We start from the raw sequence: 9,381 nt of genomic DNA, 5'->3' as shown, positions 1-9,381 counted from the left end.
AGGGCAAATATTTAGGCTAAATTGTGGGAGTTAAGAACGTAAAGTACATTGATTTTTTTTATTATGGCTAGCAGATACTTAAGAATGTTAGCACGGGTGTTTGAATACATTTTGGTTTTAAGAGGGTACATAGAGGAGGTTTGCCATGCCCGTAGGATTCTTTAGTAGTGAGCAATGAGGAATGGTGCCAGGACCAGGATGACTCTGTGTGACCAGAGTGATGGACAGCATAGGTACATCCCAGATAAAGAAGAGCCTTGGGCTAAGCACAGGGTTTGGGACATATTCTAGAATGTATGGGAAGCCGCTAGACAGTTTTTAGCAGGGAGTCTTTACTATCAGGGTTCTTAATTTTCAGCAGTAGAAGCTGACTCTGGCTGACTAAGCAGAAAAGGTGTGTATTAAAAGGATGCTGTACAGCTCAGGGAATTCTAGGGAGGATGGAGAAGTGGCCCCAGGCTAAGCTTCCAAGAATGAAGCTCAGAACCAAGCTGAAAACTGGCCTGATGAGGAAACTACTATGACTGGTATTGCTGCTGGAGGAAATCGCCATCACAACTGCTGGGACTCACTAGGGAATGGCTGCCACTGCCACTGTTAATATCAAATCCCACATGCTTTTGCAGCCTCCTACATAATGCCAAACTTCCAAAAGATCCTGTTTCTTCACCTTGCTCACTTCCACATCCAAAGCTCATAGGGGTGTCTGATTAAGGAAGTCTGGGCCCCACACCTGAGTCCTGGCTACAAAGGAGACTGGGAATTGGGGTCTGAACTCCTTCCTCGGGGAGGCAAGATGTAGAATATTGGAATTTCCTCCCGAAAAAGGGAAGGCTATTCAAAAGATGGTAGGAAGCCTTGAATCTGACAGGTGTATACTAACTACTAGGGCAGGCTCAGATCTGTAATGTGAATTTATCACTAGGGATTATGATAGGATGTGGGGGATAGATTAGGGTTTCTCAGCCTCAGCACTACTGACATTTTGGACCACATAAGTCTTTGTTGCAAGAGGTGGTTCTGTGCGTAGAATGTTTAGCAGCATTCGTGGTCTCTATCCACAAAATGCTAGTAGAACCATCTCCCTCCCCATTTGTAAGAACCAAAGATGCCAAATATTCCCTGGGAGGAAAAGCCACCTTGAGAACCACTGGATTAGAGACCAGCTCTGTCTCTATAGAAGATTTTTTTAAAAACCTGCCGAGCATGGTGGTGGGCACTTATAGTCCCAGCTAACTAGGGAGGCTGAGGTGGGAGAATGCTGGAGCCTGGCAGGTTGAGGCTGCAGTGAGCCGTGATCACACCACTGCACTCCAGCTTGGGTAACAGAGTGAGACCCTATCTCAAAAAATAAAAAATAGAAATAAAAAGAGGGAGAGATAGGGACAAAGTTGGGGGCGGGGGAATGTGGTAAGAATTTTCCCAATTTGATCTGTAAACTTCAGTAATTATTTGAATCTTTTATCACAAGAATGTGTTCACATATTTATTGGATAGTTGAGAAAAATGTTATTAGGAATATTAGCATCTGATCATAGACAGGAATGCTGTTTTCTGCTGCAAGGGCTAAATAGAATACTTGAATATACTGTATTTCAGTGGCTCTCAACTGTGGAGACTTTGCCTGACAGGAGATATTTGATATAGTATAGAAACATTTTGTCACAACTAGGGTAGGAGGTTGTGGTGCTATTGGCATCTGATAGTAGGGATGCTACTAAACTTTATTTATTTATTTGTTTATTTATTTATTTATTTATTTATTTATTTTTGAGAAGGAGTCTTGCTCTGTTGCCAGGCTGGAGTGCGGTGGTGTAATCTTGGCTCATTGCAACCTCCACCTCCAGGGTTCAAGCCATTCTCCTGCCTTAGCCTCCCAAGTAGCTGAGATTACAGGCGTGTGCCACCACGCCCAGCTAATTTTTGTATTTGTAGCAGAGACAAGGTTTTACTTCATTGGCCAGGGTGGTCTCGAACTCCTGACCTCAAGTGATCTGCCCGCCTTGGCCTCCCCAAGTGCTAGGATTACAGGCATGAGCCCCCGCACCTGGCCTGCTAAACATTCTAAAATAGACAGGACAGCCCTCTACAACCAAGAATTATGTAGCTCAAAATGCCAGCAGGGCCAAAGTAAGGAAATCCTGGTCTACTTGAATTGAGCTCACACCATTGATTCCCAAATGTTTCAGAGTAATATCACACTATCTTGTTTGTTTGGTTCCATAATACCCTTCATATCTCAAAAAGTCATACATATATGAATTTAAATTTTAGCATGAATTTAAGTTCATTTTGAACTGCAGTAATATAATCTGACTCCCTTCTAGATAACTAGTAACAACGGAAGGAACCGACGTGAGTAGGTTCATTTGTCAAAACCAAGAGAGCATCGCTGCTGTAAACCGTTCCAGAGCGTGACTGGTGTGAGGAGTCACAGTCTGAGTTAGTCATTGATGTCCACCCAGAAACATCATTACACAGACATCAATGGAGTGTGGCCTGCAACAGAGCAGGGACAAGAGGAGGAGCTACTGCTGGGTGATAGGATGATTCTGCCAGACTTCTCCCCAGCCCTCCCAGGGTGAACTGTAAGATGACTCATCACCTCCAGAATCACACGAACTCCAGGCAGCTTCTTCTGGCTAGAAATAAACTAGTTATTTCAAACAAACACATAAATCTGTGCTACAGAGATTCAATTAGCAGCTCAGAAAACCAGATGGGTTGCCTAGCAACAGCATCCTTCTCTCTTCCCACCTTCTGCGTACCCTGGGTTGTGTGTTGCCCTTTAGTGACCTTCCTAAAAAGTCAGCATAGTATAGTGGTAAAAAGGCATATCCTTGAAAACGGAACACCTGGGTCCTGAATCCTGGGTCCACAACTTACTAGCTGTAATGTCTGAGCTTAGGCAAGTTGTCCCACCTAGCAAATGGAAATAATATTAGTTTCTTATACAGTCTTGATGAGTATTTATTGAATTCATATATGGATGGTGCCCAGAACATAACAAACAATAAATGTTAGCTCTTATTTTTCTCTATCCTATATATCCTTCTTTAGGGTTTCCTTTTAACCAGATTTCACCAACACAAACATTGGGGGGCAATGAGGGATTGGAACTCACAATGTCTTTTGCCCCAAGACTGCCCTGTGTGGCGCCTCCCTCCATATCCACATAATCCCTCTTCCCTCCCACTTTTGTCTCCTACCAAGAATAATATAATTTGTCCTCCAGTCTCAAAAATGTTTGATCTTCAGTTACCTCTTTCTTTTTTTCTTTTTTCTTTTTTTTTGAGACAGAGTCTCGCTCTGTCGCCCAGGCTAGAGTGCAGTGGCGTGATCTCGGCTCACTGCAAGCTCTGCCTCCCGGGTTCACACCATTCTCCTGCCTCAGCCTCCCCAGCAGCTGGGACTACAGGCACGCACCGCCACGCCTGGCTAATTTTTTGTATTTTTTTTTTTAGTAGAGACGGGTTCACCGTGTTAGCCAGGATGGTCTCGATCTCCTGACCTCGTGAGCCGCCCTCCTCGGCCTCCCAAAGTGCTGGGATTACAGGCGTGAGCCACCGCGTCCAGCCTAGTTAGCTCTTTCTATATGGTTATAGCCCGGACATTCTAGAAACCAAGAACAGGGATGCTCAGTTCCCTAACACTATCTCTTGACATCTCGTTTTAATGAACAAGTATTTCTACCCAGTTATTTATGATTTTTCTTTTGGAGTCTTAATTAAGAGTGTTCCCTGATCTGCAAAGACAAACACACTGTCAGCTATTTGACAGTGTAATAATTAATCTTGCATTTTAGATTGCCGTCGTGAGTAAGCTGAAGAAGCAGGCATTCCCAGCAAATCTTCTGTTAAATATGGAAAGCTAAAATAAACAATGAAACTGAATAGGGTGCTGCTGGCTTTTGTTGTTGATGTTTTTAAAGATGAATTTGGCAAATGTGCCCTAAACAGCTAATTAGGAAGGCTAATTAGCTGATTTCTAAGGCCTCTTCCAAATAAAAGACAACAGACTAGCTACACTCTCTTCTTAGATCTTTGTTTCCTAGGATCTAATTATTTGAGCCCCTTTTTCAGAAATTATTCTATGTCCTAAGGCTGGGTACAGTGGCTCATGCCTGTAATCCCAGCACTTTGGGAGGCCAAGTCGGGTGGATCACAAGGTCAGGAATTCAAGAACAGCCTGGCCAACATGGCAAAACCCCATCTGTACCAAAAATTCAAAAATTAGCCGGGCGTGATGGTGGCGCCTGTAATCTCAGCTACTCAGGAGGCTGAGGCAGGAGAATTGCTTAACCCAGGAGGGGGAGGTTGCAGTGAGCCGAGATGGTGCCACTGCCCTCCAGCCTGGGCAACAGAGTGAGACTCCGTCTCAAAAAAAAAAAAAAAAAAAAAGTATTCTATGTCCCATGTGAGCTGTACTGTTATTTACTTTTTTTTTTTTCCCATAAATCAACCCACTTCTTAAAATGTATATAATCTTATTTAAAAGGGAAAAGTTATATAAAGGGGAAACTTTTAAAATTTCCAAATAGAGGGTAACTGTAAAAAGTAAATACCATGAAAACTGAACTTTGTATACTTCTTAAAAACAAAACTTGTTTAAGTTATCTTTGTAATTATTAACTTTAAATAAAAATAGATGAAGTGCATCTAATTTATTGACACTGTGAAAAACGTAGGTGCTGCCTTGTCTAATTTCATTCTCACAATGACTCTTCAAAGTAAATGTGAGCTCCACTTTTAGAGGTGATAGCTCTGAGACCTGGAAGTGAAGTAAATTGTTCAAGAACCCAGAGTTGGAATGGGTAGCACAGGCCCAGGTCCAGGGGAGGCGAGAGCCCTCAGGACTGTAGGGCGAATCTCTACACCTTGCACTGTCTCTCCTCATCATTCTCATCCAAGCCATCCTCCTTCTTCTATCTTGTGGCAGACTCCTGGAATACACAGCAATGATTCTGGGGTTTTCACCAAAGACATGGTGAGACTTTCAGGTCTTTTGTAACAGGAAGAAAAAGTATTTGCTTCAGGAAAGATGGAAAGATACTGTTATTTTACAGTTGTTGGTTTTTTTTTTTTTTTTTTTTGAGAGGGATTCTCGCTCTGTTGCCCAGGCTGAAGTGCAGTGGCGAGATCTTGGCTCACTGCAAGCTCCACCCCCCGGGTTCACGCCATTCTCCTGCCTCAGCCTCCTGAATAGCTGGGACTACAGCGCCCACCACCAAGCCCGGCTAATTTTTTGTGTTTTTAGTAGAGACGGGGTTTCACCATGTTAGTCAGGATGGTCTCGATCTCTTGACCTCGTGATCTGCCTGCCTCGGCCTCCCAAAGTGCTGGGATTACAGGCGTGAGCCACCACGCCCGGCCAGTTGTTGGTTTCTTTCTAACAGAGAAAAGGAATTGAGAATGAGCAGGGGATGGGCCAGGCAGGGGCCAGACAGTGAAGGTGGGAGCAGGGGAAGAAGATGGAGCCAAGAAGCTGCTCTGGAGAGTAGAGAAGCGAAAGAGGAGACCTCGGACCCTGGAGAAGGACAAGGAGAGAGGCGGCGGGGGAGGAAATTGATGTTGCCATCCGGGGAAAATAGTGAGGAAAAGGTAGAAAGATGTAGAGGTGTTTTGTGATTTTTTTTCCCATATAGTGCTTGTGATGTTGTCCTTCGTTTTCCATGTTGTCCTTCGTCTTCCATGTCTAGCTCTGTATTTTTTCTAATGCACAGTACAATTTCAAGAGTTTCTCTGCGTAGCGCCTGAAGTCATCTTCCACACTTTCAGTAGCACATGCACGTGGGAAGCTGCCTCCGATGATCTCATTCATTTCTGTGGCTTTAACTCCACCTTTTGGATGATGACTTAGACATTCATATTTCCAGTTGACCTCTTCCCTGAACTCTACCCACCTGACATCACCGTTTACGTCTCGAATACCATAACTTCTGCCCCCACTCCATTTCAGACAAACTGGCTCACCTTTGCAGTTCCCTCCACCTTTTCCTTTCAGCACTTCGCCTGCCTGGCTTCCAAGGGTCACATCTCAGCCCAAATATCACCTCCTCAGAGACGCCCACCTGGGGATCCTGATAAAATAAGCCCACCTCTCCCAGTTGCATTGCTCTACCAATTATAAGACCACCTTACCAACAACATTCCCTTACTTCCTTCATAGTACATGTCACAATTTATACATTTTTATTTTATTGTTTGCTTATTTATTTTGTCTCCATCGACTAGAACATAAACTCCCTGTGGACAAAAATTTCGTCTTTTTTGCTGAAGAGGACTTTGCACATTGTAGGTGCTCAGTAAATCTGTTGATTGAATGAATGGATTCATCTATGACGACTGACAATAAATGATCCCATGAAGAGTGTCTCTGCACCGTATCATTATTGATACGGCCACATGCTAATGAGTAGAATTTCACAGCAGTTTACAGTTTTAATAGCACATTCTCATGTGTTATTATGTTTTTCTTCACCAGAACCTATCAAGGAAGTTACTATTTCTATCCCCACTTTACCCTAAGGAAACTCAGTTCAAATCAGTAAGTATAACCCAAGGTATAACTCCCCTGAAAAGCCGTGAGAAGTATGGACAATGCCAAGTGAAAGTGTCTGTAGTTCCTTTCAGGCTGACTTATCATCCTGATTTTCCCAGAACTGTTCTGGTTTTAGTACTGAAAATCCTGCATTCTTGGGAAACCAGGACAGTTGATCACCGGGTCTTACCCAGAAAAGCGTAGATAAGCCATAAGAACTTTATGCAATCAGGCTGGGTGCAGTGCATCATGCCTGTAATCCCAGGACTTTGGTAGGCCAAGGTAGGTGGATCACTTGAGGTCAGGAGTTCAAGACCAGCCTGGCCAACATGGTGAAACCCCATCACTACTAAAAATACAAAAATTACCCAAGTTTGGTGGTGCACACCTGTAATTCCAGCTACTCAGGGGGCTAAGGCACAAGAATCGCTTAAACCCTGGAGGCAGAGGTTGTAGTGAGCCAAGATCACGCCACTGCACTCCAGCCTGGGTGACAGTGAGACTGTCTCAAAAAAAAAAAAAAAAAAACTTCATACAATCAAATCCCTGGCCATCTAAAATATATTAATGGCCTGGTATGATGGCCCACATCTGTAATCCCCGCATTTATGAAGCCAACGCAGGTGGATCACTTGAGGTCAGGAGTTCGAGACCAGCCTGGCCAATACAGCGAAACCCTGTCTGTACTAAAAATACAAAAAATTAGGTGGGTGTGGTAGCGCACTCCTGTAATCCCAGCTACTAGGGAGGCTGAGGAAGGAGAATTGTTTGAACCCAGGGGGCGGAGGTTGCAGTGAGCCAAGATCGCTCCACTGCACTCCAGCCTGGGTGACAGAGCAAGACTCCATCTCAAAAAATAAATACATAAAAATAAAAATAAATAAAACACATTAACTAAAATGCATTTATCGGAGATGAGAGTAGGGCTGGAGTTTGGAATCTGAAAATGTTAAGTTGCATAATAGTTGATGAACCCACCCACCCAACTTAGGTTTAAGGAATGATGGAACAGGAAGTCATTAATAATATTTTGCAAAGGAGCAGATGGACACTGAGAGATGCCAACTGAGGTCCTACCCTGAGTGATAAAGAAGGTAACTAGGTCAGCCCGATTGTCAAGCCTCATGCTTTCAGACTGAATCTGATGATTCACCACAAGTCCCAAAGGTATTCTGGACAGTAGTAGAGCCATCCACTGCAGGCACCCTTACCAGAAGGAACCAGCTTATGATTCCAGACAGGAAAATTCTTCCTCTTCCAATTCAGTTTAACACCATTTTCAATCATTTTGGTAAAGTAGCCATCACAATTTCACAAGTGGTGTGTGTGTGTGTGTGTGTGTGTGTGTGTGTGTGTTTTGCAGGAAGATAATTATTGCATAGGTGGCACTGTCTGTTTATCTAGGTAGATACTGTAGTGTTCATTCATGCCATTGGGTAATTGTAGTGAAGCAATTATGTATCACATTTTGAAAGAGGCGTTAAAAAACATTCACCACTGAAATGAGTCAGACTTAATTATCTTGGCTTTTCAGCAGCTGAGTTTAAGGCACAAGGTGGGGAACACATAAGCTTCAAAGGCAGAGAGAATTGAAGGTGCTCTCCAGCTTTGGACACTTCCTCTGCTTGAGGTAAGACTCATGAACAAACTTTGGGTCTCTGCCAGCCACGATCTCCAAACTGGAGATGTCCCAGGTTTGGTAGGACACTTTGAACAGGCAGCTGTCTATATCCTGAGTTATTATTATTGTCTGCCTAGAATTTTCTGTATCTTTGTTTGTTCGTTTGTGTGATGTCACACATGCCCACCTGGAGGCTTCTTAGGCAAAAGCTTTAGTGACAACTAAACAGCCATAAGAAAGAGAAAAGAGTTGGTTTAAACTGCCTACTTAGTTTTGCATCATGGAACAATGTTAAGAGGGTTGCTCAGTGATCTGGACTTATTTTTGCCTCCGTTTCAGAGGGGAACCCAGCACAGTGGCAGAAAATTCTATCTTATCTCTCAAAATCGGCATGGTTAGGACTAAGGAGTTGTTATAATCTCTGTGCTTTCAAGGCAGGTCTTAAAGCACATCAGTGACCTAGATCCTGCCAGAGCAAAACTAGCCACCCACTTGCCTGGACTGTTGAACTTGTTGGTGTTAGGCATAGAGTTTTGGGGAAAAGACGTGCTATGAATTCTCAAGGTCCTTGTCATTAGAGATGTTGCTAAAAAACTAGATGTAAGGAGTGGATCCCTTGAAATATTCTGCCCACATTCCGTACCTGTCGATTTAGACTTCTTATGTACAGTCATTTTGTCTTAACCAATATGTTGGAATACCCTTCTAGTCTAGACTTCTTTAAACCTGTTGAACTTAATTTTTCAACCTGCGCCTCTGTTTTGAAGGCTACATTTTACTCATTCATTACTCCCTTAATCAGTTTTTCCAGAGTCAGTCAAAGCTCTTGCCAAGGAGCAGTAGTAACAGGACCATCTGTGAGTTTCAGGTGTTTTCTAAATTGGACTGGCATTTTCTTAGTTGTCAGGATGACTCACACAAGGACCATTTAATTTAGGAGTATTATTCTGTCTGTATATTTGTATGGAAGAATAATGACTACTGAGATTTTGAATCTTGGAAAGAAGCAATTCCCCAGAAGCAACAAAATAGATAACTTGCTGGCGGGGTTTTTAAGTGATCTTGGATCCTTTTAACAGGCAACTAGCCCTGCCTGCACTTGTCAGCCAAATTACTTAACCTTTTAGTAGTCATCACCTTGCTTGACAAGGTTCCTTTCCTCCCCTGCCCATAAGTTATCATCCTAACTGAACAATTCAACCAAAAGTTATGTACAATTC

The 9,381-nt window shown here is 43.2% G+C and overlaps 1 protein-coding gene across 3 annotated transcripts in view; it reads left to right on the top strand.

The window, feature by feature from the left end:
• The window catches only part of BPIFC (BPI fold containing family C), a 63,218-nt gene that overhangs the window by 2,121 nt on the left and 51,716 nt on the right, over positions 1 to 9,381 (top strand). For all 3 annotated transcript variants that reach the window (XM_054543709.2, XM_054543708.2, XM_054543706.2), the window contains exon 2: positions 8,075 to 8,170. The gene's annotated coding sequence lies outside the window, so the exon portion shown is untranslated. The remainder of the gene's footprint in view (positions 1 to 8,074; positions 8,171 to 9,381) is intronic.

This window comes from Pongo abelii, chromosome 23, assembly GCF_028885655.2.
Source record: "Pongo abelii isolate AG06213 chromosome 23, NHGRI_mPonAbe1-v2.0_pri, whole genome shotgun sequence".
Lineage (NCBI taxonomy): Eukaryota > Metazoa > Chordata > Mammalia > Primates > Hominidae > Pongo > Pongo abelii.
The sequence above is the reverse complement of the archived record's forward strand: the minus strand, read 5'-3'. Positions and strand labels throughout refer to the sequence as shown.